Raw genomic sequence first — 26,567 nt, forward strand, 5'->3', positions numbered from 1 at the left:
GACAGAGGCAGAGGCAGAAGTCATGTGAGTTCCGCAGGGGGTCCCTGAGCCAAGGGAGTCAGGTGGCCTCGAGGAGCTGCAAAAGGACAACAGGATTGTCCCCTGTGTACCACCTGTTACCTGCTGGGCACTGTTCTGAGAACCCTGCAAGTATGAACTCAATTCATCCTCAAAACACTCAAACAGCAGAGGGATGATAATTAGCCCCAGTTAGGAGATGGGAACTGGGAAATCTCTTAGAACCTCCAGATGGGGCACAGCTCTGCTAATGCCTCAGTTGTACAGCCCGGTGAGGCCCATTGTAGACTTCTGACCCCTCAGAACTGAAAGAGAATACATTTGTGTTGTTTTAAGCAATTAAATTTATGCTAATATGTTCCAGCAGCCACAAGAAACTCACACAACAACCCAGAGGCTACGTGCAGCCCACCACTTGTTTCTGCACCGTCCGCGAGCTGAGAATGACTTTTCTAGATGCACAATTGCAATTGGTTTGATGGAAGGGAACACTGACTTTAATCCCAATGAAACAAAACAGTATTCTGGAAACAGGAATTTCATTCTTATTATTCGTAGACTCGTATTATTCATATTTCGTATTTTTAAAAAGTACTAAATTATGATGATATCCATCAATAAAAATGTGTGGGAATTTGTTTTCTCTCTTGTGACATGAGTAAGTAGGTAATAATCTGGAATTTGTCCCTTGGCCTGCCAAGCTGAAAATATCTGCTTTCTGGGTCTTTATGAAGAAGTTTGTCCACCTGTGAACTAAGCCTTGGAGAGCTGCTCACCCGCCTCAGCAGTGACTTTTCTGCAACAGTCGTTTTTACCAACAGGTAGAACTGCCATCTTTGTCCCAGAGTGATGTTGGGGCTGGGGCTGGAATTGAGCTTGTCGTTTCTCCTCTTCATTAGTGTACAGGGAGAAGTAGATTCCTACTGTGGGGACTGTCACGGAGAGCTGTTTGAAGAGATGACCCGTGCCTTAACTATTTTATTGAATAGAATAGGAATATAATCCACCTCCCCTCCCACAGAGTGATGATAGCAAAATCCAGGGCAGCCGGCCTTCTGGGCAGCTGCGGTGTCAGCTCCAGGTACCGAAAGAGGACGACTAGGGCTGCTCCCTGTCCTCCAGGGGTCCCTGTCCGTGATCCGTGGGAGGCAACATGTACCCAGGCAGCCCTAAAGATCACAGCTCCACACCCACAGGCACACTGCCTGCCGAAGCTCCCTGAGCTGGAGCTGTCCTGACCCCGGGCTGCACAGTGTCCAATAAATATGACAGGAGTCAATGACTGGTGTTTGTTTTTCTCATGCGACACATGGAGACACTTCTCTTAAGAGAACTTGAGGATGCTTCACCCCAGGGCATGGGGGTTGGTGGCACCAGAGCTAGACTGCTTGTGTGGAACCCTCTCCCACTTACAGCAGTGTGGCCCGGGGTCTTGGTTTTCCCATCTCCTAACTGGACTTAATTATCATCCCTCTGTTGTCGGAGTGTTGTGAGGACGAATTGAGTTTATACACACAGGGTTCTCAGAACAGTGCCCAGCAGGTAACAGGCGGTGCACAGAGGGGGAACCCTGTTGTTCTCACTGCTCTGGTGAGAGTTTGACATATGCACGACTCAAGCAAAGGTTTTTGCCTTTGAATCCTGTATCCTATTCACACCCTCGCACCTGTCTTTGTATCGCGTAGTTGGAGTAAGATTTGTCATGAAAGGAGCCTAGTGCTGTGGCAGTCAGAGAGGGGCAGGGCTCTGTTGCTGGGGAGCAGCAGAAGAGGTAGTTTTTAAGGTGATTCTTAGAGGATGGAAAAGTCCTCCGTGGGTGTGGAACACAGTAAGGGTGCTCTAGGTGGCAGGAACACCTTGCACAAAGGCTTGGAGCTGGGAAAATTAGGGCTTGATGTTGGAGGAGCATAAAGCAGTCTTCCAGGCCTGGGAAGGGGTGGGGGCCTAACAGCAGAGGGCTGGAGCATGGGGAGAGGGTGGATTGGGACACAGGGATTGCATATTGGCAGGTTGAACATGAACCATCAGAATGTTCCTGCTTTGGTGGGTGGGGGTGAGGCTCTCCCTGCTCTGGCTGTTGGGCAGATGGCCACCCACACCAAATGGGGTTAGAGGGACATGTTATTCCCAGTGTCAACAGCCACCATGCCACTGCAGCAGCAGCAGGTCCCTAAGCGCCCATCCTGTTGAGAGCAATTTATGCTGCCCAGGCTGGAGAGGAGGCCAGAGAGAAAACAATCCACACAAGATGCCAGTCTGGGGCCACTGAGAGTGGAGGCAGGTGAACTGCGCAGTGCGGGGTGCTCCTCCGCGGGAGTCTGGCCTCTGTGGGGTTTGCTTTGAATCTGACCCCACCCCCTGCGAGGGTTGCTTCTGACTCCCTCGGAGACTCTGACCTCATGCACTGCTCTCTGCACTCTGACGTCCCCTCCAGCTCCATGTTCATTCAGTCAATGCCTCCCTGTTTCCCAGCCTCCCGCTCATGTGGGATGGCAATGACGTTCCCGCAAAGCTTCCTCGTCCTGCTGTTTCCGGATCCCCCTGGATGACTCTGAGAGATTAGCTGGGCCCTGGCTAATTAAGCACAGAAGAGGCGTAGGGAGCAGCACGCTGGGCCTGGGCTTGGAAAGGCCGCTCAAATCCTGGCAAAATAGCTTCTGGTTGATCACATTAACTCCCCAAATGGCTATGCGCTTCTTATTTCCTATTTGTAGGGGTTTTAATTTTTGTTTATTTTTTTTTGAGATGGAGTCTGGCTCTGTCACCCAAGCTGGAGTGCACTGGCCAGATCTCAGCTCACTGCAAGCTCTGCCTCCCGGGTTCACACCATTCTCCTGCCTCAGCCTCCCGAGTAGCTGGGACTACAGGCGCCCGCCACCTCGCCCGGCTAGTTTTTTTTTGTATTTTTTAGTAGAGACGGGGTTTCACCGTGTTAGCCAGGATGGTCTCGATCTCCTGACCTTGTGATCCACCCGCCTCGGCCTCCCAAAGTGCTGGGATTACAGGCTTGAGCCACCGCGCCCGGCCTAATTTTTGTTTATTTTTAATGAACAGGTGCGTGAGTCCGGAAGGGCTTGTCATATGGGCTCTGGGCAGCCGCGGTGACCACGTTGACTCTACTGTTTCTCTCTCACGAATTCTCTGTGTGTCGCTGGCCTGTCTTTCCTCCCCCAGCCTGGTGCCCGTGGTTTCTGCTTCCTTGTTTCCACAGCGGGCACATGTTCAGGCTTGCCAGGGCTGACCTGCCGCAACCCCTGCTCTTCAAACCTCTTGGTTCAGGAAGGCTTCTGCCTGAGCAGATGACGACCTGGATCCCACATCCAGTGCCAAGTGGGGAGTTCCAGGGGTCCAGCTCCCCACTTCACGCCAGGCCATGAGCTCCTAGGTCATAGATCCCAATGCACTGACGTAGGCAAAGTGCCCACATCTGCCCAGTCACCCACAGAAGGGGCCAGGATAGCTGGGAACCCCGTGTCGCTGCCGCCCTGTCCCTGGGACATGGGTGAGGCAATTTCTCCTGCAAAGGGATATGGTTAAGTTTGGCGAGGATGTCTCCATTTCCAACCTGAAAACCTGCTGTGGATCAAAAGGAGGAGTTTTTGGAGTTGAGAGTGAAACCCAGGGAGGAGTCGTTAACCGATGCTAATTGTCCCATATGTAAGTGTGGGCTTGGATGAGAGACCAAACAACATAGCTCTGAAATAGGGTTTCTTCATCAGATGACGAACAGAAAACAGGAAGCTCACGGCGGGGCGAGCCTTCCCAGAAAAGGACAGGAACCTGCTTGTTGTCCTGGACAGGCTCCCTACAGAGTGCTATGGGGACTCCTGGGAGCCATGCTGCTATGGGCTGAATGTGCCCCTGAAGTTCATGAGTTGGGAAATTAACCCCAATGCAACAGTGTGGAGATGGGGGACCCATAAGAGGTGCTTAGGCCATGAAGATCCTGCCTCCATGAATGCAGTAATGCTGTTATCTGGGTCGGGAGTGGGTTAGATATCTTGGGAGTGGGTTACTGATAAAAGGATGAATCTGGTCCCGTTCCCCCAACTCCTCTCAGCCCTCTTCCTCGTTCTCAGTCTCTCACTCTCTCATTCTCTTACCCTTTTACCCTCCCACCTTCCACCATGCAGAAGGCAGTCCTTGGCTAGGTGTCAGCCCCTCAACCTTGGACATCTCAGCCTCTAGAACTTCAATAAATAAATCTTTATTCTATCTAAAATACCCAGTCTCAGGGATGCTGTTACAGCAGCACCAACGGACCAAGACACAGATTGGAATTCTTTCCTTCCTCTCTCTCCCCTCTGTGGTCTTACCCTTTGACAGAGCTGTGTGGTTCACAAGCAGCTTTCAGTGCGTCTGCTTTGGTAAGCCCAGAGCAACTGCGTGGTGCAGGATGTCTTCATTTCAAGCTCACCTCTGCTTGCTCTTAGTGAAAGTTCTTTCCTTTGCTGAGTGGTGTTTTCTATACTCAGAGGATTCATGCCAGAAATCAGAGGGTCCTTAGCTTTCCTGGGAGTGCTGGGGAGGCCTGGAAGGGCAGCTGCCAAGAGATGCATTTTGAACCCCAGCATTCATCAAGGCACAGGTCTGCAGCACAGGCTCCACCTCATCTGAAGGGGTCACTGCTCTCCTTTTCAGTCTTTTAAAATACGTGCTTGGTTTAATTCCAGTTTTTAAATAATTCTCCCCTAAGTTATCACTTATCTGTCAGCTCCTCCTAGAAAAACAATTTTTTTTTTCTTCTGACACCATCCACAGAAAGGACTTGCAATTTAAAAAAATTTAAATCAATCAACTAAAGGATTTTAATCTTTTAAAGCACATAATGAAAGTGAGCTTTGTAAGACTTTAACCTGGCGGTAAACTGGGTTCAAGTTCAGGCTTTCCATAGAGAAATCTTATCAAAGGCTGTTTCCTCTTTCCTTGCCTTTTCTCACCCGTCCCCTAGTGCTCTCTCTTTCACCATTCAACACCAGAGCACCAGTGGGCTGTTTCTCTTTCTTTAAATAGAATGTGTAGTATTGCAACACTTCTTTGGATTATAAAAGTACTATCAGCTAGGTGTAAAAAATAATTTTGAAGTTCCTTAACATGATTTTTTAAAATTCACCATCGGCCGGGCGCGGTGGCTCACGCCTGTAATCCCAGCACTTTGAGAGGCCGAGGTGACTGGATAACCTGAGGTCAGGAGTTTGAGACCAGCCTGGCCAACACAGTGAAACTTAAATGCAAAAATGTAGTTATAGTATTAGTAATACTACTTCAAATGCAAAAGTTAGCTGGGCATGGTGGTGGATGCCTGTAGTCCCAACTACTTGGAAGGCCAAGGCAGAAGAATTGCTTGAACCTGGGAGGCGGAGGTTGCCATGAGCAGAGATCACACCACTGCACTGGAGCCTGGTGACAGAGTGAGACTCTGTCAACAACAACAAAAAAAATTGTGATCATCCCATGGCCCAGGACACAGCAGTATTGCTGTGCTGCTCACCATGCTTGGTTTCCTTCACTCACCATTTTCATGCATATGTGACCCGGGACTCCATTCACAGTGGTGTTATATCATAAAGGCTTTCTGGGTCATTAAAATTAAAACTAGGCCGGGCGCGGTGGCTCATGCCTGTAATCCCAGCTTTTTGGGAGGCTGAGGCGGGTGGATCACAAGGTCAGGAGTTCAAGATCAGCCTGGCCAAGGTGGTGAAACCCCATCTCTACTAAAAATATAAAAATTAGCCAGGCATGGTGGCATGCACCTGTACTCCCAGCTACTAGGAAGACTGAGGCAGAAAATTGCCTAAACCCGGGAGGTGGAGGTTGCAGTGAGCCAAGATTGGGCCACTGCACTGTAGCCTGGGCAACAGAGCGAGACACCATCTCAAAAAATAAAAAATAAAATAAAATTAAAAGCTATTTGTATGTCATACAACCCAGTAGGTTTAGCTCTGACATAGGCAGTGGGAAATTCTGTGGTTCCACACTTGGGTTTACAGTCCCTCTCAAACTCACACCTCCAGGGTCTCTACAGCTGAAGGGAGGAAAGAGGGAGCCCATTTCAATGTGGGAAGAGGGAGAGAGGAAGGGTGCCTGTGGTGGGTGGGCTGCTGTGGGGATGTACCACTTAGCCCTGCAGACCCCACCGACAGCCTGGACCTTCCTGCTCTTGCTTTCTGCTTTAGAGGTATTTGTCATGGCTGACGGGGAGACACCATCCCCACCCCAAGTCACATGTATGAGACTGCCTTGATTGGCTGCTCCTTCCAGCAAAGCTTTGTCATCCCCAGTGGACTCATGCTCCTGGGTTCATGCATCTCGGTCTCCAGTGGCAGGTACAGAATATTTAGCTGTGTTTCTTTGTCAGATGCAATTTAGATTGGAGACAAAGAACATCAACTGATTACAAAACAAGCCACTCAGCACATTGTGGCTTTCAGCTCTTAACCCAGCCAAATAGCTCTGTGCTTCTCCATTTGGATTTGTGTATCTTCTCTGTTAAGTCATCAGTTTCATCGTCTGTATGTGATTCTTTATTCTTTATTCTCATTAAGCAATAACAACAGCACTCATCCCCATTGTGCAGCATCATGAAATAGAAAGCAAACTCTTTTTTTCTTTTATCTTTCTTTTTTTGTTTGTTTGTTTGAGATGACGTCTCACTCTGTCACCCAGGCTGGAATGCAGTGGTGTGATCTCGGCTCACTGCAACCTCTGCCTCCCAGGTTCAAGCGATTCTCCTGCCTCAGCTTCCCAAGTAGCTGGGACTACAGACACACATCGCCATGTCGGGGTAATTTTTTGTATTTTTAGTAGAGATGGGATTTCACCGCATTGCCCAGGCTGCTTTTGAACTCATGAGCTCAGACAATCCGCCCCCTCGGACTCCCAAAGTGCTAGGATTACAGGGGTGAGCCATTGCACCCAGCTGCAAACTTTTTGGTCTTGAGAGGAACTATAGTTTTGACTCACGAAATCACCTTACAGACTTCTCTAAATTCCCTCACAGCATGTTAAAAGATGGAAAAGAGTCTTCCTTTGAACAGTTGGGTGTGGCCTTTGTGGCAGGGGTAGATAGGAATATTAGCAGCAAAGGGATGTCGAGTTTACCACAGAGAGTGTGACCTTGGAGTTTGGGGCCAATGCTTATGAGCAGTCATCTCTCTGTTACCTGTGTCGGATTCTGCATCTGTGGAACTGCAGCCACTAGGAATGGGAGGTTGGCTACCCATTTTTAATCAGCATCCGGGTCACCTCCTCTTGTCGGCAGGCAGGAAATGCAAAATCCTTCCAGCGGCAAGCACATCACAGAGGCTTTCCCAGATCAAGCAGAAGCCCCAGAACTGAGGACAGCTTCTCCTTCCGCACCCACAGTTGAGCCTGGCCTTTGCCTGCAGGGCTGGGACGAGGCGGAGCTTACTCTTGGGGCTGTACAATTTTGAGGGTCACCCCTGAGAGTGAGTACTTCCTGGAACAATTCACCCTAAATACCTCATGCCTCGCCTTGTCCCAGGCCCGACGCTGACCTCGATTTTATTTTGTCAGCTCTAAACAATGCTTGCACTTCTGGGCTTGCCTTAATCCACACTTCTGACTGTAGACCTCCACTCACTCTGAAGTCATTTATTAAGAGCCTGTTGTGCTTCAGCACTTGTGTAAGATCCTGGGGATGCCATTTAGAAGTTTACAGACCAGCAGTACAAACATATAACTTAGAGGAGAAAAGTAAGCCTCAGCTTGTCTGTGCAACAGTTTGTATTGTGTAAGCAAGAGAGTGATTTTTTTTACTTAGAACAGTTTGTAATATCTAAATACCTTACGAGTAATAGGAACAGTCCTAGTTTTACTAACAGTGTAGTTACAGTATTAGCGATAGTATGGTATTAGCATTAGTAATGTTACAGAATAGCGGTAGTAATAGTAAACATTAGTAATAAGCCGGGTGCGGTGGTTCACGTCTGTAATCTCAGCACTTTGGGAGGCCGAGGCGGGCAGATCACGAGGTCAGGAGCTCGAGACCAACCTGACTAACATGATGAAACCCTAAAATACAAATTTATGTATGTATGTAAAAATAAAAATTTTTAGTATGTATTTATACTAAAAATACAAAAATTAGCTGGCATGGTGGCACGTGCCTGTAAGCCCAGCTACCTCAGGAGGCTGAGGCAGGAGAATCACTTGAATCTGGGAGGTGGAGTTTGCAGTGAGCTGAGATCATGCCATTGCACTCCAACCTGGGTGAGAGAGCAAAACTTCATCTCAAACAAAACAAAACAAAACAAAACATTTTTGATAGTATTAACAGTAATGTTACTACCAGTGGTAATAGTAACAGTGGCGTCATGATTGACAATGTGGTGTAGCCAGCAAATTCTACGATGTAGTTCCATGATCCAAATTCTCACCTTCAGCAGTTACTGGCCATGTGATACTGGACAAGTGATTGAACCTCTCTGTGTCTTCGTGTCCTCATCTAGAAAAGGATTAAAAGTCATATTCATCTGACCCAAGTTGATGTGAACATTAAATTAGACAGGGTGATTACTGCACTTAGAAAAGAGCCTGCTGCTGTGTGTTGAGTATTGGATGAGTATTGTCAATGACTGCTCTGTTTTGCTGTGTAGGGATCACAAGAACTCAGGGACATTCAGCAATATCCATGCATTGCTCCTGCTTCTGCACAGTTCAACGGGTATAATGGTTAATCAGGTATCAACTTGACTTGGCCATGGGATGCCCAGATATTTGGCTACACATCACTTCTGGGTATGTGGGTGAAGGTGTTTCTGGAGGAGATGAGCATTAAAATCAGTGAACTGAGTGAAGCATGTTGCCCCACCCCATGTGGGTGGGCTTCATGCAATCCATTGAGGTCCTGAATAGAATAAAAAGGCTGAGGAAGGAAGAATTCTGTCTCTGCCTGGCTGCTTGAGCTGAGACACCTGTCTTCTGCTGCCAGACTGAGACTGACACCATCATTTCTCGTGACACCTGGTTCTCAGGTCCTTGGACTTGGACTGAAGCTATACACTGACCTTTCTGGGTTTCCAGTTTGCATATGGCTGATCAAGGACTTCTCAATCTCCATAATCACGTGAGACATGTCTTCTACTGGGTCTGTTTCTCTGCAGAACTCTGACTAACACAGTGGGTCTGGGGTGGGCTGAGCTCACTCTTAGGCTTGGCTGGGGCACCATGGCTGGTCCAGTCTTCAATCATTGCCTTCCTCTTCTTAGCAACAGTGGGCAGGCACAATAACAACAGAACGTCAGAGCCAACCAGTGCAATGCTTTTCAGATGTGGCTTGCAGATCATCTACTAACATTCCCTGGGCCAAAGCATGTCCCATGGCCAAGTCCAGTGTGGGAAACTGTGAAATCCCCAAAAGAAGGGTACCATAGTGATGGCCAAGGATATGGACTTGCATGAAAGCACCCTTCCAGGGATAGTCCTGTAGTTCACTCCCAATGTGACCCACCTTCTCTAAGCTCTACTTAGGTAGGCTGTTGCCAAGGGTGAACTTGTCTGCGTATGTATTGAAAACTTCAGTCATTATTGTAGAGTGATGTTTTGTCATGTGGCCAAACTCTTTTACGTTGGGTTGAGATTTTTAACACTCAAAACAAGTTTGAATCTTCTGCAGTGAAGTTGTTCCTCTCTTCTCAGGGAGAAGGAGGAAGAAAGAGGTGGCAGTATACAGGTTGTGAAATCATTCCAGAGACATCTTATCTAAATCCTTGTAACAGATGTTTGAGGAAAGGTGAAACGAAGACATAAGCCTCTTAGAAGTGTTGTCAAACCACTGTAATCTCTTCCAACATATTTAACCAGTGCATGCTCCACACAGGGTGGCCCAGCACACTGCACGTTATCAACACTCACCAGATACTGCTCTGAACTGCTGAAGTGCAGGTGACTTTGAAACAGAGAAAGGAATCTTTTGTGCTAAGGAGAATGGCAGTGCACAAACCGCTGAGTGTTCAGAAGAAAATGCACTATCAATTAGGATGCATTTTATCTGTGTGCTTTTTTTTTTCTTAAAGAAGAAAGCCAAAGGTCATTAAATGATCCATCTGGAAGGAATCCTGCCATCACACTGCACATTCTCCTACTTTCCCGGAAGCTTGCACATGAGTGTCCCAGGAAGAGCATTTTTTGCTCATCCCTCAGTTATCCAGGAAAAATCAACTCCTAAATACTTCAAGAGCAGTGCCTGCCACGTCCTTGCAGTCTGTTTGTATTGATCATCAAAAAGAGATGTGTTTATTAGGGACCTTTCCTTTCAGGGATTATGGTGAGCACTTGGGGAGAGTCAGGGTGGGCCTGGATGGAGGACAGTGTCAGTAATCAAGTGGGAGTGAAGGGCTTGAGCCCTCTCCAGGAAGAATTTGTCAACTTCCTAGTTGGTATGCCCATGGCTGTGGTAGGTACTGGGTGCTTGGTTGTTGACTTAGGTATATACCCATGAGCTATGGTAGGTACTGGGCACTTGGTTGTTGATTTAGGTATATGCCCATGAGCTGTGGTAGGTACTGGGCACTTGGTTGTTGACTTAGGTATATACTCATGAGCTGTGGTAGGTACTGAGCACTTGGTTGTTGACTTAGGTATATACCCATGAGCTGTGGTAGGTACTGGGTGCTTGGTTGTTGACTTACGTATATACCCATGAGCTGTGGTAGGTACTGGGCACTTGGTTGCTGACTTAGGTATATACCCATGAACCCATGAGCTGTGGTAGGTACTGGGCACTTGGTTGTTGACTTAGGTATAAACCCATGAGCTGTGGTAGGTACTCGGCACTTGGTTGTTGACTTAGGTATATTCCCATGAGCTGTGGTAGGTACTGGGCACTTGGTGTTCACTTAGGTATATACCCATGAAACAAACACCATAATATATGCCATAAACCCATCTATCCACCGCCTCTAGAAGTTTCCTCACGTTTCATTTATTATCATTATTTGTGATAAGAACACTTAATATGAAATCTACCCTCAGCAAAATTTTAAAAATGCAATATAGTACGATTAACTACAGGCGCCATGCTACACAGTAGATCTCTAGGGCTTATTCCCCTTGCTTAACTGAAACAAGTTTTGCCCTTTGGCTAATTTCTTCCCCATCTTCCCCTCCTCCAGCCCCAGGTAACCAACATTCTACTGTCTGCTTCTGAAAGTTTGACTATTTCAGATTCCTCATATAAACACTATCATGTAGTATTTGTCCTTCTGTGACTGGCTTATTTCACTGAGTGTAATGTCCTCCAGATTCATCCTTGTTGTTATAAATGGCAGGATTTCCTTCTTTCTTAAGGTTGGGGAATTCCATTGTGTGTGCCTATACAGTCATGCAACAGTCAGTGTGTAAACATAGCAACGTATCTGTCACTGACTGCCTTTATGACAGTGGTCCCATAAGATTATAAAATTGTATCTTTACTGTGTATTTTCTATGTTTAGATACACAGATACTTGTCACTGTGTTACAGCTCTCTACAGCATTCAGCACAGCCACAAGCTGCACAGGTTTGTAGCCCAGGAGCAATAGACTGTATCATACAGCCTAGGTGTGCTGTAGGCTGTATCATCTAGGTTTGTGTAAGTATACTCCATGATGTTTGCACAACTATGAAATTACCTGAAGATGAATTTATCCCCATTGTTAAATGATGCATGACTCTGTGTGTGTGAGTCTATCTATCTATCTATCTATCTATCTATCATAAAACGTTTTCTTTATTCATGGTGGGCACTTAGGCTGATTTCACATTTTGGGTATTATGAAGAATGCTGCAATGAACATGGCAGTGCAGGGCTCTCTGAGATACTGATTTCATTTCCTTTGGATATATACTTAGAAGTGGGATTGCTGGGTCACAAGGTAGTTCTATTTTTAATTTTTTGAGGAATCTCCCTGCTATTTTCCAGAGTGACTGCACCAGTGTGCCCAATGTTCCCTTACTCCACACCCTTGCCAACACGTTACCCTTTTCTTTATGTGATAGCCACCTAACAGGTGTGAGGTGATATCTCGTTGCAGTTTTGATTTGTGTTTCACTGATGATTAGTGATGTCGAGCACCATTTCATATGGCCATTTGTATGTCTTCTCTGGTCTCTTTGTCCAGTTTTTAATTGCATTATTTGCTCTTTCACTATTGAGTTATAGAAGTTCCTTATATATTTTGGATAAGCAATAATGTTGTTACTTCACAGTTGCGGTGTTCTAGTTACATATCATTTTTCTAATACTCTTTGACATAAATGTCTACCTATTAAAAAAAACTTAGCTCCACCCCATGTTGTCACCCCCAGGAATATCCATCCCACACTTCGGAACACTGAGTTATGGAAGCCAGATCTGTCCTCAGCAGCTCAGCCCCAGGTGTCTAACATTCTTCAAGGTGCAGCACAAGTCCACATACTCTAGAAAGACTCTGAGGGTCCAGGCTGTGTGGCACAGTGGAAGGAGGTCTAGGTCCCAGGCAGGCAGCCTCAGCCCTTCAGTCAGCTCTGCCACTGCTACCTGTGGACTTGGACAAGTTGGGGAAATTCTTTGGGTCTCAGTGTCCTCAACTATAAAGGAACTAGCCTTCTTTCCTTCTTCCTCCACCCTTCCCTCCCCCCACTCCTTTATCCTTTTCTCTTTCCCTTCTTTCTTCTTTCTCTCTCTATCACTTTTTCTTTCCTTCTTCTCTCCCTTTTCTTCCCCTCCCATCCGTCCCTTCTCTACTTCTTTCCCTCCCTTTATCCCTTCCCTTTTCCCTTTCTTTTTCATTTATTTTTCATTCATCTATTTATGTTTCAGGTTTGCCTAACAGTCATGACTTCTTGAGGATCCTTGAGTCAAAACAATAATGACAAAAATTAAAACAAGCCGACAAAGACAAATACAATGATGCTTGAAAGTGATTTGAGAAATGTTGTCACCACATGAAGTCGAAAGGCTCCAGGGGTAGAAAATGTGACCAATTAAGTTGATTTCAAAGGAGCTCCTTTTGATCCAGGTCTATGTAGATCATAGGATTCTGATTTCTGTGGGTCCAGGGAGAGGAGGTACTTTTGAAATCCATCCTTTTAGAGCCTTCACCTCACTGTTTCTGGCACCATCTCAGCTTTTGTGAGTCAAGAGGAACGTTCGGTTCTCAGAGGTCCCCTTTCTTCCAGACGTTAGGAGTGTGGGCCATGTCATGTTACACAAGATGAGTTGAGGGACTTATGGGAGTGTCCATACCAATGGCTGGGCCAGTAGGTGAGCAGGTGGGAAGTCTGTGTGCAGGGGGCCTGGGCATGGGTAGGAGACCCTGATTTCATTTCCTTTGGATATATACTTAGAAGCGGGATTGCTGGGTCACAAGGTAGTTCTATTTTTAATTCTTTGAGGAATCTCCCTGCTATTTTCCAGAAGGACCCCTGCTTGCTACAGATGTGTCCGCATTGATGTGAAGCCTCCATGCCCTCGGATATGGTTTGGATGTTTGTCCCCTCCAAATCTAATGTTGAAAGTACATTGGGGCCGGGCGCGGTGGCTCAAGCCTGTAATCCCAGCACTTTGGGAGGCCGAGACGGGCGGATCACAAGGTCAGGAGATCAAGACCATCCTGGCGAACACAGTGAAACCCCGTCTCTACTAAAAAAAATACAAAAAACTAGCCGGGCGAGTGGCGGGCGCCTGTAGTCCCAGTTACTTGGGAGGCTGAGGCAGGAGAATGGCGGGAACCCGGGAGGCGGAGCTTGCAGTGAGCTGAGATCTGGCCACTGCACTCCAGCCTGGGCGACAGAGCAAGACTCCGCCTCAAAAAAAAAAAAAAAAAAAAAAAAAAGAAAGTACATCCCCAATATTAAAGGTGAGGCCTGGTGGGAGATGTTTGGGTCATGTGACTGGATCCCTCATGAATGGCTTGGTGCTATCTCTACAGGAATGAATGAATTCTCACTCTCTTCATTCTCAAGAGAGCTGGTTGTTTAAAAGAGTCTGACACCACACCCCCCTCTCTTTCCTCCTCTCTTGCTATGCGATGCTGGTTCTCCTTCACTTTGTGCCATAACTGGAAGCTGCCTGAGTCCCTCAGCAGCAGCAGATACTGGCACCATGCTTATTGTGCAGCCTGCAGAACCACAAGCCAAATAAACCTCTTTCCTTTATAAATTCCCCAGCCTTGGGTATTCCTTTATTGCAATGCAGAATAGACTAGGACACCGTTGACTCATGTCAGTGCCACAAACCTTAGTGAAGGGTTGAATGGGATGGCCAAAGATCCCTCCAGCAAGAGGGGATGCTTGAGCTTTCCAGGGATGGGACTCTGGAATCTTGGCTGCATGTCCGGTCATTTTCCCACCAAACCTATTTGAGGGTCATATTTTATCTTCTGAATGTTCAAGTGTGTGTAAATCATTGGACACAAACCCACCGTGTCTTCTCCTTTTAAGCCGGCACATTCTTTAGTCATGGCCCTGGCTGACACCCTTCCTCTTTGTCAGTGGGCTGCTGTTGTTGTCACTGACCAGCTACTGCCCACCAGATGCCACAGTGAGGTATGTGATGGAAATGACGGGGTAAAGTTATGTAGTAATAAAAATGAGTCCATTATACATTGCTTGAAACTCTAATTAAGAATCTTTTAATGAATACCTCATTTTGATCAATCTTAAAGTGTGGATACAAATGAAAAATGTTTTGTGAAAATGCAGTGGAGCATCAGCAATTGTATTTAATTCTCAGTTGAATGAATTTTAATCAGCAATGGTGTTATAGGACTACATACCGAAGATCACAGACCTCGCTATAAGGGAGATGTACTTTATTTATAGGGTCTAGGACCTCATTACCATTAAATTTAGGCAAGCAAAGAAATCAAGAAAAGTCTCTCTTAAACAGAAAGCTGAGTCCCAGAGAAGGGAGACTCTGGTTCAAGAAATGTCCAAAGACGGACGGTATAAAGCCACCTCCCTATCCAGCTTTGTTACTGAAATCGTCCTGATGTGATGCATGGACTCATCTGCATGGAGAATATGACGGTGTTTCTGTAAGCTTTTAAAAAGGAAATATAACATGCAGTAAAGTAACACGCTGTGCATCTTGATGGATGTTTATGAATTGAGCACACCTGTATAAACACCATGAGGACCAGACTGGAGAGCACCCCCTGTACCCTGGAAGGCCCCCTGCACTCCCACCTGGCCATTAGCACGCCCACCTTCCTGCCACCCTCTGGGTTCTAAAATGATCCATTTGTTTTGCCTGTTTTCTCCTTTAAAGATCGCCATACAGTATATACCCTTTTCTGTCTGGCTTTTTAGACATATCTCATCAATCCATGTTGCTGTCTGTAATAACAGATGCTTCTTTTCACCATTATATAAACATACTACAATCTATACATTTATCCTATTGTCAATGGGCAATTACATTGCTTCCAGTTTGGGGCTGCTATGAGCAATGCTGCTAAGAACTTTCCTTTGTGTGTGTGAATGTAGCTACTCATTTCTGTGAAATACATACCGAGGACCCGAGGGTTTGACCTCTTTTCTAAGTGACCTCCCCCATTTCATGGCTTTATATACTCTCTGACAATGACCTGTGGTGGTAGAAAGCTCTAGTTCGGAATGGCAAAATTCTATCTGCAACTGCCCAGTTGGAACTTATCTGTGGATGTCTACCATCTCAACCTAAAATGCAATCAAACCTTGAGTCCCCCCAACTCCTTTCAAGTCTCATTCATCCTCTCCAGTCCTTCAGGATATCCTATTGGCTTTCTCTTTTTTCCAATCAGTCTCACTGCATAACAACTCACCCCCCAGCGTATTGCCTTAAAAGGACAACAGCCCTAACATCACAGGTTCCATGAGTTAGGAATTCAGATGGCACAGAAAGGACAGCTTGTCTTTGCTCCATGGTATCTGGGACTTCAGCTGGGAAGACTCAAAGCCTGGGGGTGGCCGGGCGCGGTGGCTCACGCCTGTCATCCCAGCACTGTGGGAGGCCGAGACGGGCGGATCACGAGGTCAGGAGATCGAGACCATCCTGGCGAACACGGTGAAACCCCGTCTCTACTAAAAAATACAAAAAAACTAGCCGGGCGAGGTGGCGGGCGCCTGTAGTCCCAGCTACATGGGAGGCTGAGGCAGGAGAATGGTGGGAACCCGGGAGGTGGAGCTTGCAGTGAGCTGAGATCCGGCCACTGCACTCCAGCCTGGGCGACAGAGCGAGACTCCGTCTCAAAAAAAAAAAAAAAAAAAAACCTGGGGGTGTTGCAGTGGCCAGGACTGGGATCACCCAGAGGTATTTTCATGAACATATCTGGAGTCTGGCTCGGATGACTCAAAGAGTAGGACTGGTGCCCATAGCCCATCTGCGGTTTCTCCAGGTGACCAGGTGACCCAGCCTCTTTACAGCTTGGTGGCCTCAGGGTAGTCACACTCCTTACATGGCTTCGCAAGGCTCGCAGTTGAGTGTTCCAATGAACTGGGGAGAGGATGCATCATTTTTAGGCCCCAGACTCAGGTGGTACAGCCATACTTGATTACACTTTTGCCATACTGTGTTACACAGAGCCGTCATGAGCGTGCTATATTTAATGGAATGGGAATTAGACTCTGCCTCTGGATGGGGAGGTCATACTATAGAAGAAAGGGACTGTTTATATTGGTGTGTCTCATTGGAAAATATGACCTGCAGCCTGCCATCTTCAAAATATATCCAGAAACTTATGACTTTGCCCCACCTCTGCCTGGCTCCAGGTACCCTTATATCTCACCTGCATCACGAATAGTACCATTATTACCTCTTACCTGTGTTCTGGGTGGTACTGGCTATGCCGATGTTGACAATGACCCCAGTAACACCAGGTAATTGAGATCATCCATGTCAAGCATTTTGAACAGTTTTTAGTCCTCACAGCAGCTTTAAAGCCAGTGTCCCATTGTACAGGCGAGGAGTCCCAGGCAAAGGGAGTTGAGCGGCCCAGCCCAGCCCCCATGACCCCACAGCAGCAGTGCCCGCCCTCCCAACGACTATGTTTCTGAGTGCAGTGTTTGGATCAGAGATATTTTGAATGCAAGGAACAGAGACTCACCGGAACCAGATTAAGTCACAGGGAATTTATTGCAAATGTACCAATTAGCCTCAGACCACCTGGTTCGTGGTATAGTTACAAAGAGCTCCAACCCAGTGGCTCTGCACAGCAAGGGTCTATGTCTCCTCTCGTGGAATATGCTGTGAGTGTGGTTGACTCATGTCGTTCACCTGTGGGTGGGGACTCCACTCCTGTGGTCCCTACCAGGAATGCAGTCTGATGCAGGCTTCATTGTCTGTGGTGGCCAAGGGAACAGACAGCCAGAGGGGCTCCCAGCAACAATGAAGAACTTTGCGTAGTGGTGATGCAGACGTCCACTGCCCATTGGCCAGACCAGTAACATGGCACCACTCAACTGCAAGGGGCATGGGAGGGTGTCATCCCACCATGTGCCTGGCAGGAGATCAAAGCTGAAGCGGGTGAGGATAAACTCTGGAGTTGGAGAAGCTGATGAGCTTATCCCTTTTTCTGGGTCTCTCTGTCTCTGTCTCTCTTCTTTGTTCTCCATGGTCACTGGCTTCCTGCTGGCTCAGTCCCCAGTGTCTTGATCATTCAACTCCATTATTCACTGACCTTTCTGAGAGTACCCCAATTCCAAAGTCTACAGAGAAGATGCAGCTTGGCCCAGCTGACCTTTCCTCACTGGTCACTCCCTGGCCTGTGTATGGACTGCTCTGATCCAGTCATATCTGGCCAGGGATGGGGAATCCCCAGGCAGCAGGAAGGAGCTTCCTAAGAAGCGGCCCTGGCAGGAGGCCTCAGGGATTCATATCAGTGAATTCTCACCTCCCCTGGACACTCAGCCAGTCTCCACCCTGGGGCCAAACAATTGGCTGGGGAGCTGGCGGGCGCAAGCAGACAGAAGCCTTTATTTGAAAAGCACTGATAGCTACGTGTGACAGGATTAACCAGAAATGGGTTTGGAGCCAGCTGGGACCTAGAGTGGCCCAACATCTGCAGGGCCTGCAAGAAACGGTCATGAGTTCTGGGCAGACTCCCAAGCCCACGCTGCAGCCCTGTGGAAGGCTACCGGGAGCACGGCTGCTCTGTGCGTGTCTCTCCCAGACTGATAATCTCATTTTGCTGGGCCCCACGCTGCCAGAACTCAGAGTGCTGTTTACAGCCCCCATGCCCAATCAATCACTTATTCATACAGTTTGAAGATTATAGCTGCTCATTTGCTACTTCCAGTCCAACTTGTCATGGCGCATCTCAGGGGAGACATCCACACAGCTGTATTAAAGCCATTCAATTCCTTCTCCATGGCAACAAACTCGGGGGGATGGAACCCTACCAGCCGTGCTCACGAGCTGGATGTGAGCTCCCACCCGAGCCTACCTGCCCCATGGGAGGAGCAGGCGTGGGGATCTTCATTAGCACCCTTGTGCCTTCCAACCAAAGCTCATAATCATGGTTGATGGATTGCAAGCCATTTGTCATCAGTAGGGCAGAAGGGCATGGCTGTTGTTTCTCAAACAAGGCCCTCTCACCTTCCTGGGTGATCAGATTCACTCTAAAGGCTGTTTATTGGGAGCCTGTTAGCATCAACCTTGGGGTCTACTTGGAAGTTTTATTAATCAGACTGTTGTTTCCAGCCAACTCCAGCTTGCAGAGGAAGATGGATAGTATCGGGGAGGCAAGCTGCCCGGTAGCAAGCGATCCCTGTATCCTTATCGGAGAGAGCTAGCTGCGTGTGCAGTTATGAGGAGAGGAAATGGCTGGCGGGGGGATCTCTTCTTCATGCTGCTGTGTGGAGCTGCCACCTGTCTGCTGCCGGTGCTGGGAATCTGCAGGGAGATGGGAAAGGGCCTTCCACGCAGTCTCTGCCCGCTCAAGGTAGGGTCACGGAGCTCTGTGGATAAGAAGCTGGATTTCCATCTCGACTGGGACTTGTGTGAATCATCCATCCTTTATTACTGGTTGGTGCAGACGCTGACCTTCCAATGGAGATAACGTGCTGCAGGTTAGGGTCTCAAGTGCACATCCCTAAAAGATGCACTCTGGACACAGGGGATGAAAAAAGATGTAAGAGCAGCTTCTCCTGACTTTCTCCCTTTCCCTGCAGCCTCCTCCCATGCACGGGGCAGAGATAAATCTCCTTTGCTGTGGCATCTCCTCTCTTCTCTCAGGGAGCCCCTGCAGGTGCTTAGCCTTCGAATGCCGCCTGGCTCGAAACCCCATTAGCCAGTCAGTGCTTAAAGCAGATGAAGTAGTGTGACAGGTTTTTTGAGCCTACGGACAGCTCTTGGCATTCATTTCATTCTATTCAGAAAACTTCATTCTTTTAGCAAAAGGTTCCTGGCGCTGCTGAAGTTCATGTTCTATTCCAACTCAACCTGGGGCAGACATCACCAGGAGGCAGCTCCCTGACGTCGACTGCGTCCAATCCATTATTAATCACTGTAAATCTGGAATAATCTCTACAAACATATTCTGCTTCCTACAAATATATTTCTGCCAACTTTCTCTAATAAATCTTATGTGAGGCCAGCGATTGTCTCTCTTCTCACAGCATCTCCTAGCTGAAATATTTTAACGATATATGAGCAATACCAAAAATCGCTTGCTGCAGTTGCTTTTGTTTTAAAAGAATTGACTACAACAGGGAATACATTTATTACTTACAGAGGGCTCCATTTGAGGCTGGATATTTTCCCCCCAGTGGATTTTCTAGTTCTAGCTTAAAAATCATGGAAGAACTCCACGTTGTGTCTTCATGCAAAATGGGCAAGACATTACTCCTTCCAATGAGAAAGGATATAAAATGACGTGCTGGGTGCAGTGGCTCACACCTGTAATCCCAGCACTTTGGGAGGCCGAGGTGGGCGGATCATGAGGTTAGGAGATCGAAACCATCTGCTAACACAGTGAAACCCCGTCTCTACTGAAAAATAGAAAAAATTAGCCAGACGTGGGGGTGGGTGCCTGTAGTCCCAGCTACTCGGGAGGCTGAGGCAGGAGAATGGTGTGAACCCAGGAGGCAGAGCTTGCAGTGAGCAGAGATCGTGCCACTGCACTCCAGCCTGGGCAACGGAGTGAGACTCCGTCTCAAATAATAATAATAATAATAATAATAATAATAATAATAATACAAAATTAGCCGGGCATGGTGGCAGGTGCCTGTAATCCCAGTTACTCGGGAGGCTGAGGCAGGAGAATCGCTTGAACCCAGGAGGCAGAGGTTGTGGTGAGCCGAGATTGCACCATTGTACTCCAGCCTGGGCAACAAGAGTGAAACTCTGTCTCCAAAAAATAAAAAAAATAAAAACCAACCAGCCAAACAACAATAACAAAAAAAGGAGGCTTTTCTGCTCTGATCCTCTGGCAGGATAAGAAGGTACAGTGTCATTTCAGGCTTTCCTCCCGAAAATGGACTTTCCCTGCTCCGTGCAATCTACCATCACGTTCTCCTCGAAATTTCCTCCCTTTCCCCTGTAATGGGGAAATGGTGAGGCTTGAGAAAGGGCCATCTGGAGGAGGAGAAAAGGGGACTTTGACAATGTGTTCTCAGTACAAAAAGGAATAGTCAGGGACATTTTCCAAAAGCTCTTTTGCCTGGGCATTGAAAAGCTACAACTAAGACCTTGCTTTTCCCTGGATTGTTTTCTCTGAACTGCCCAAAGCAGTATGTATTACAGTAGAATATGTACTTTTAAGCAGCAAAAGGGGGACCTGGCATGGCTGTGAGAGCAGGACATTCAGAGGAAAAGTGGAACTAGAGGACCCTTTCACATCAGGCATGGGCTGGGAGTGGGGAGGAGAGCGTAGACTAACAAGAGGCTGAAATGCACAGGGACTTCCACAGGAGCAGGGCAGCTGTGTTGCAGGCTATGGGAAGTACTTAGCAGTTATTCGTGATCATTCTCACATTCCTCGATGGGAAATCTCTCAGTGGGTGGTGAGGGAAGCTTGGTTGTTTTGTCGAGTGGTGCGAGGATCGTGCAGCTGGAGAGTGTTGAAGGTGGGGTGTTGTTCTCTTTTCCATATATTCTCCTGTAGGGGAAAATGTCTGAGCCACCCGAATGAGCATCTACCATGAGTCACACACTTGGAAATTTAAAAAATAATGATAAAGATCCACCAGAGCCATGAGTTTCTGGATTCATTCTGAGCCGCTCATGAGCATGGGAGTCACCAGTTCTGTAGACGACAGTCTCGTCGCTGAGACAATTCAGGTGACATCTGTGCCTAGAGTCAGTCCTTGGCAAAAGTTCAGCCACACCAGAGAAATCAGCCAATTCAATTGTGCCTATCTCTGTATGGGACTATTTCATGTACAAGTGCTTTTTTTTTTTTTTTTAACAGCAGTTGCTTTTTCTGAAAAGTTAGATATAAGCCAAGTTGCCTGAGGGAGATGTGCTCTTTGAAATAATCCTTCCGTCACGTGGGTAATTGCCCCTTTATTTACCTGCTTGCGAAGTTCAGACTTTCCTACGTTGTCATGACTTTGTTCAGAAATAGCTATGCCTTCTGCACACCTGCACACTACAGGCTTGTATTTAAGAACCAGGGGATGGCCATGAAAGGTGTTGTCAATTTGTAACCAAAGTGCAGCTACTGCAACTTTCAAGGGGAGGTGGGAGGAGTGAGCCAGTGCATCATGGCCATGATCTGAATGCTTCATGGTGCCCTTGGACTTACCCAGATGTCCAGCCAAGATGATGCCCACATAAAGAGGCAAGTGAGAGGCCAGGGAATGACTCAGAAAAGACTGGACAGGTCCAGGGCAGAGACCCAGGGGTCAACCAAGGCAAGGAGCTAAGGAAGAGTCTCTTGTGCACAGTTGAAGGCAGACTGTCAGGGAGCAGTCCCCTGACTGGTGCCTCTGGAAGGCTCAGCTCCCTTGCTCTGAGGGAGGACATGGAAGCCTTTGGCTCAGAAGCCAGAGAATGATACCTAATGGTACCCTAGTGATACTGATGCTTGGTGAAGGGGAGTGCTAGAGAGCGAGGAACCGGCAGCCCACCGAATAGGCTGGAGAGAAGGCTGGAGCACCCAGGGAAGTGAGTCTGAGGCAGAAGTGGCCCTTCATTAACTAAATCAAGGTCCTAAAATCTCAGGGAAAAGACATGGGAAAGATTTCTCCTTTTACTTGTCCACTAAGGCCATATGAAAAGCCAGGCTTTGAAGAAAAGGCTTGCTGTGGGGTGGCTCCAGCAAGCCCTTTGGAATTCCAGACTCTGGGTTTGTCTCTGTGGTCAGACCTCAGCCTGAGACCCTGCTGTCCCTCCCTCCCTCTGGGCCTCTGTAGTATCTGAAGCTCTGAGGCTTAAAAGTGGAGGTAAGGAAGAGAAGAGCCAGAACTCCCAAGGACACAGAGGCTCTGCGAGACTGGCAGGAAGACCCACGGCAGAGCACACACATGTGCGGGCACTAAGTGGAGAGGGCAGTGGAAATGGCCTGCCCTCAAGCAGCAATGAGACAGGCCTTCCCTGTAGAGAATTTAGAAACAGTAGTGACACCAACTCACAGTCCATCTCCTTTCTCTTATTAACATGTGTTGACAATTCTACACAAGGTCAGTGATAAAATATCCTGCCCTGCTGGGGGATGCTCATTCTGGCCCCTGGATATGCCCCTAGTCCAGGGACATCAAATTCAGGGCACTCATGCCTTCATTTGCCCACCATCTCCCATGGCAGAAAATGCAACTGATCTGACTTTGCTCTGTGTCCCCACCCAAATCTCACCTTGAATTGCAATAATCCCCACGTGTCATGAGAGGGACCCAGTGGGAGGTAATTGAATCATGGGGGTGAGTTTTTCCCATGCTGTTCCTGTGATAGTGAATAAGTCTCATGAGATCTGATGGTTTCATAAAGGGGAGTTCCTGTGCACATGCTCTCTTGCCTGCCGCCATGTAAGACATCACTGCTCCTCATTCGCCTTTCACCATGATTGTGAGGCCACCCCAGTCATATGGAACTGTCCATTAAACCTCTTTCCTTGATAAATTTCCCAGCCCTTGATAAGTCTTTATTAGCAGTGTGAGAACAGACTAATACAGCAACTGATTATGGACTTCAAAATCCCCCTGAACACAGCATTCCAGGTGGTCACTCCTGTGTGGGGTCATCCTTGGACCTTAGGAAGAAAGCCTAGCTCCCCATCCCCATATGGTCACTCAGGGTTATGTCCCCCAAGTTTCAGATCCTGCCTGGGATACTCTCTGATCCCCATCCTTGCTCCCTACTACTGCATAGCAATGTTTTCTGTGCATAAAATTTCTCCGCCTGTGTATCTCTGAAGATTTCATCCACATGTCAGCCTGTGCTGCGCGGGTTGGGTTCCAATGCAGATTAATGGCCTATGGTTGCCGGCACGATTATTTCTAATAGGCTGATTTGAGAAATAAGCTATTAATCGCTGTCACATACTGGGCTAACATCATCTCACTGCAGCAGGGAACCCAGCGTCTGCTGCTCCTGTGAAAAGGCTCAACCCCAGGCTGCTTTTTCACAGGTTCCTCGACAGTTTCAACTAAAGGGCTGTGTGTGCAACCAGGGAAGAGGGCCGTGGGCTTGCCCTGCCTTTGGCGTCTCCTGCTCCATTTTTGTCATTGCCCTGTTTATTTCCCTTCAAATCATTCTGAAGACACAGTCCAACATTCCAAGAAGGGCAAAGGTTTTAGAGAGACTTGGACTTAGACTCTGGCTCAGCCCCCTTATTAGCTAGATTTTCTGCGTGTTATTGCTCTCTGGCTGCCTCGGTTTCCTCCCTGTGAAATGAGGCTACTAGTACCTCTCTTCTAGGAGCTGTTGAAAGATGTGTGTAGGACATATTCTAGGCACTCAGTAAATATGTCCTTCCTCTGGTTTTCTTTCCTACACCATTTCTGAGCACATTTCATCCATCTTTACAAGGGTGTGTGGCTTTCTCTCCTCTCCCCAGATGACAATGTGGTTTGGCTCCCAGACAGTGGACTCATGCATGAGAATCATGGCCTCTTCTCAGCCATCCTTACCTTCCTCATTTTCCTCTTTACTAAGATGCCCATTAAGTGCTTCTTTGTCCTTGGAAAATGTGCCAAAGTTCCAGACAGACAGGGATACAATTTTTGGGATCTAAAATCTGAGACTCTATTCACTATGAATTATGGGGTCACTGGACAGGGTTGGTCACCCATAAGAACCAGGGTCAAGTGTCCAGCTGAGTAGGGGAGCCAGAGAGACACCCAAAGTCAATGATAAAGAAGCAAGGGAGAGAACAAAGGGGCATGGGCTAAAGTGATAGGAAAAGTGGAGGACAGATTGGGCTGGGAAACAAGACAGGACTGGGGTCTGTGAAATCTGAAAATCAATTAGAAGTTCTCCCTCATCCCACAGAAGAGGCTCTCCTTTCTCTTTTCTATTCCTTACTGCTTTACATAAGAGCTAATAATACCAGAATTGGTTCATCTGTCTATCCATTCATTCATCATTCAACTATCAATCCATTCATTTATCTATCTATCCATTCATCCACTACCCATCCACCATTCATTCATCATCCGTCCATCCACTCTTCTATTCATCCGTCCACTTATGTATCCATCCATCCATCCACCATCCATCCATCCACTCATCTGTCCACTCATCCATCCATCCATTCATTAATTGATTCATTCATCCATTTATCCACCCATCTATCCAATCACTCATTCATTCATCCATTCATCCATCCATCCATCTGTAGGGAAAGTAAAATAATTTGTTCTTCCATCCTCCAAGATTTTTAGTTGGGATGGACGCCTGTGACAAAAAAGAACAGATTATCAAGAGACAAACAAACAGACGTTTATTAACATGTATATTTCATATATACATTTGAGACACCTAGAGAGGGAGTAGTTCTCTAAGAGGTGGCTTTGAATTCCAGCTTATATAGCATTTTCAGCAAAGAACAGTAACATTTTAGAGAAGAGACAAAACAAAAGAAAAAGACCTTGAGATTCTAGGGGCAGCAACTGGTGGAAAGGCATATAAATGACAGATAAATGTTAGCTACTAAGGCTTGTTAATGTAGATTCTTCTGGTACATTTTCAGGTCGAAGGACCTGCCAGTGTCTCCTTGTACCTTTGTTCAATCCAGTGTACGTTTTTTCTCCTTGGCAGAGAGGAGAGACGAAGAAGGTCTATCCTTCATTCCTCCTTTGTGAATATGTCCTGCTTTTACGCAAATAGAGGGAGGTCAGGGAGTTTTCCTGTATTTGTTTCTTCCCAGTTGGGTTCAATTCAACAATTCTTCATATTTTGGGGTGGCATATTTTATCCATGTATCTTTCAACTATATAGCCATCCATCCATTCATTCATCCACCCATCCATTCACCATTCATCCGTGTATCCATCCATGTATCCATTCATGTATCCATCCATCCATGCACCCATACATTCATCCATCCATGCATCCATCCATTCATCCATCCATCCACTCATCCATCTATTCATCCATTCACCCACCCATCCATCATCCATTCAGCCATGTATCATCCATCCATCCATCCATCTATCCATCCATCCATCCATCCATCCATCCATCCATGCATTCTTATTGTGGTCCCACTTTGCTTGTCCCAAGCAAAGATATAGGAATGAATACAGCATCCTCCATTCCTCACCCTTGGAGAGAAACACAATTGCCAACAAACAACCAACAATGGTAAGTGCTTTGAGCTTATGGAAGGGAAAACAATCAATTTCTCCTAGAGGACCAGAGAGTAACCTTCAGAGTTGAGCCTTGGAGGACCTATGGAAGCTAATTGAGAAGAGGATCAAGAGTGAGAAACCTGGACAGGGCAAACCAGTGTCCTGATGGCCTGGGCAGTCTGCAGTGCAGCTGGGATCTTTGGGAGGAGCCCTGTACTGAGGTAGGAGCACAGGTGGAGCCAGGCAAGGAGAAATGTGGCACACAAGGCTGGGTCAGCCTACAGCCCCTGAAGCTTGTGAGCAAGGGGAGTGGCAAGGCCCAATTCAAGGGTCAGACAGAGGAGCCCAGAAAGAGGAGGCAGGGCCAGATGCCAGGCTGATCCCTACTGTACCACCCCATCAAGGTTGGTCCACTGCTAGGTGGACCTGGAGAAAACAGGAACGCGTGAAGGAGTGTACTCATTTGACTCTCTGCCCACAGGCCTCAGCACACTGCTCACGAAGGAGCTGTGCCGTGAGGAGCTCCCTGAGTCACTCTGGCTTGGCAGCAGGACAGTCTCTCATGATGCTGACTGAACAGAGGAAAATTTTAGTCTCTGCAGTGACAAACAGCACAGTGTGAGCATCCTCTTGTGTCAAAGGTTGTGCTGGGTGCTGTGGGGCAGGCCTGCAGGAACACAATGTCCACTGGGGCCTTAAAGGGGCTCACGGCTCAGGCGGCAGATGCAGCAGGTGCCTTTGGGAGAACAAGTGGAGCAATCATGGCAGCTGGTGTGCCCTGAGCTGCTGCATCACCTCCCACGGGTACCTGGGAGGTCCCCACAAGACAGTTGCTACAATAAAGCCCCTTTAC

The sequence above is a fragment of the Trachypithecus francoisi genome, unplaced genomic scaffold, assembly GCF_009764315.1.
Source record: "Trachypithecus francoisi isolate TF-2019V2 unplaced genomic scaffold, Tfra_2.0 Lachesis_group12, whole genome shotgun sequence".
In the NCBI taxonomy this organism is placed as follows: Eukaryota; Metazoa; Chordata; class Mammalia; order Primates; family Cercopithecidae; genus Trachypithecus; species Trachypithecus francoisi.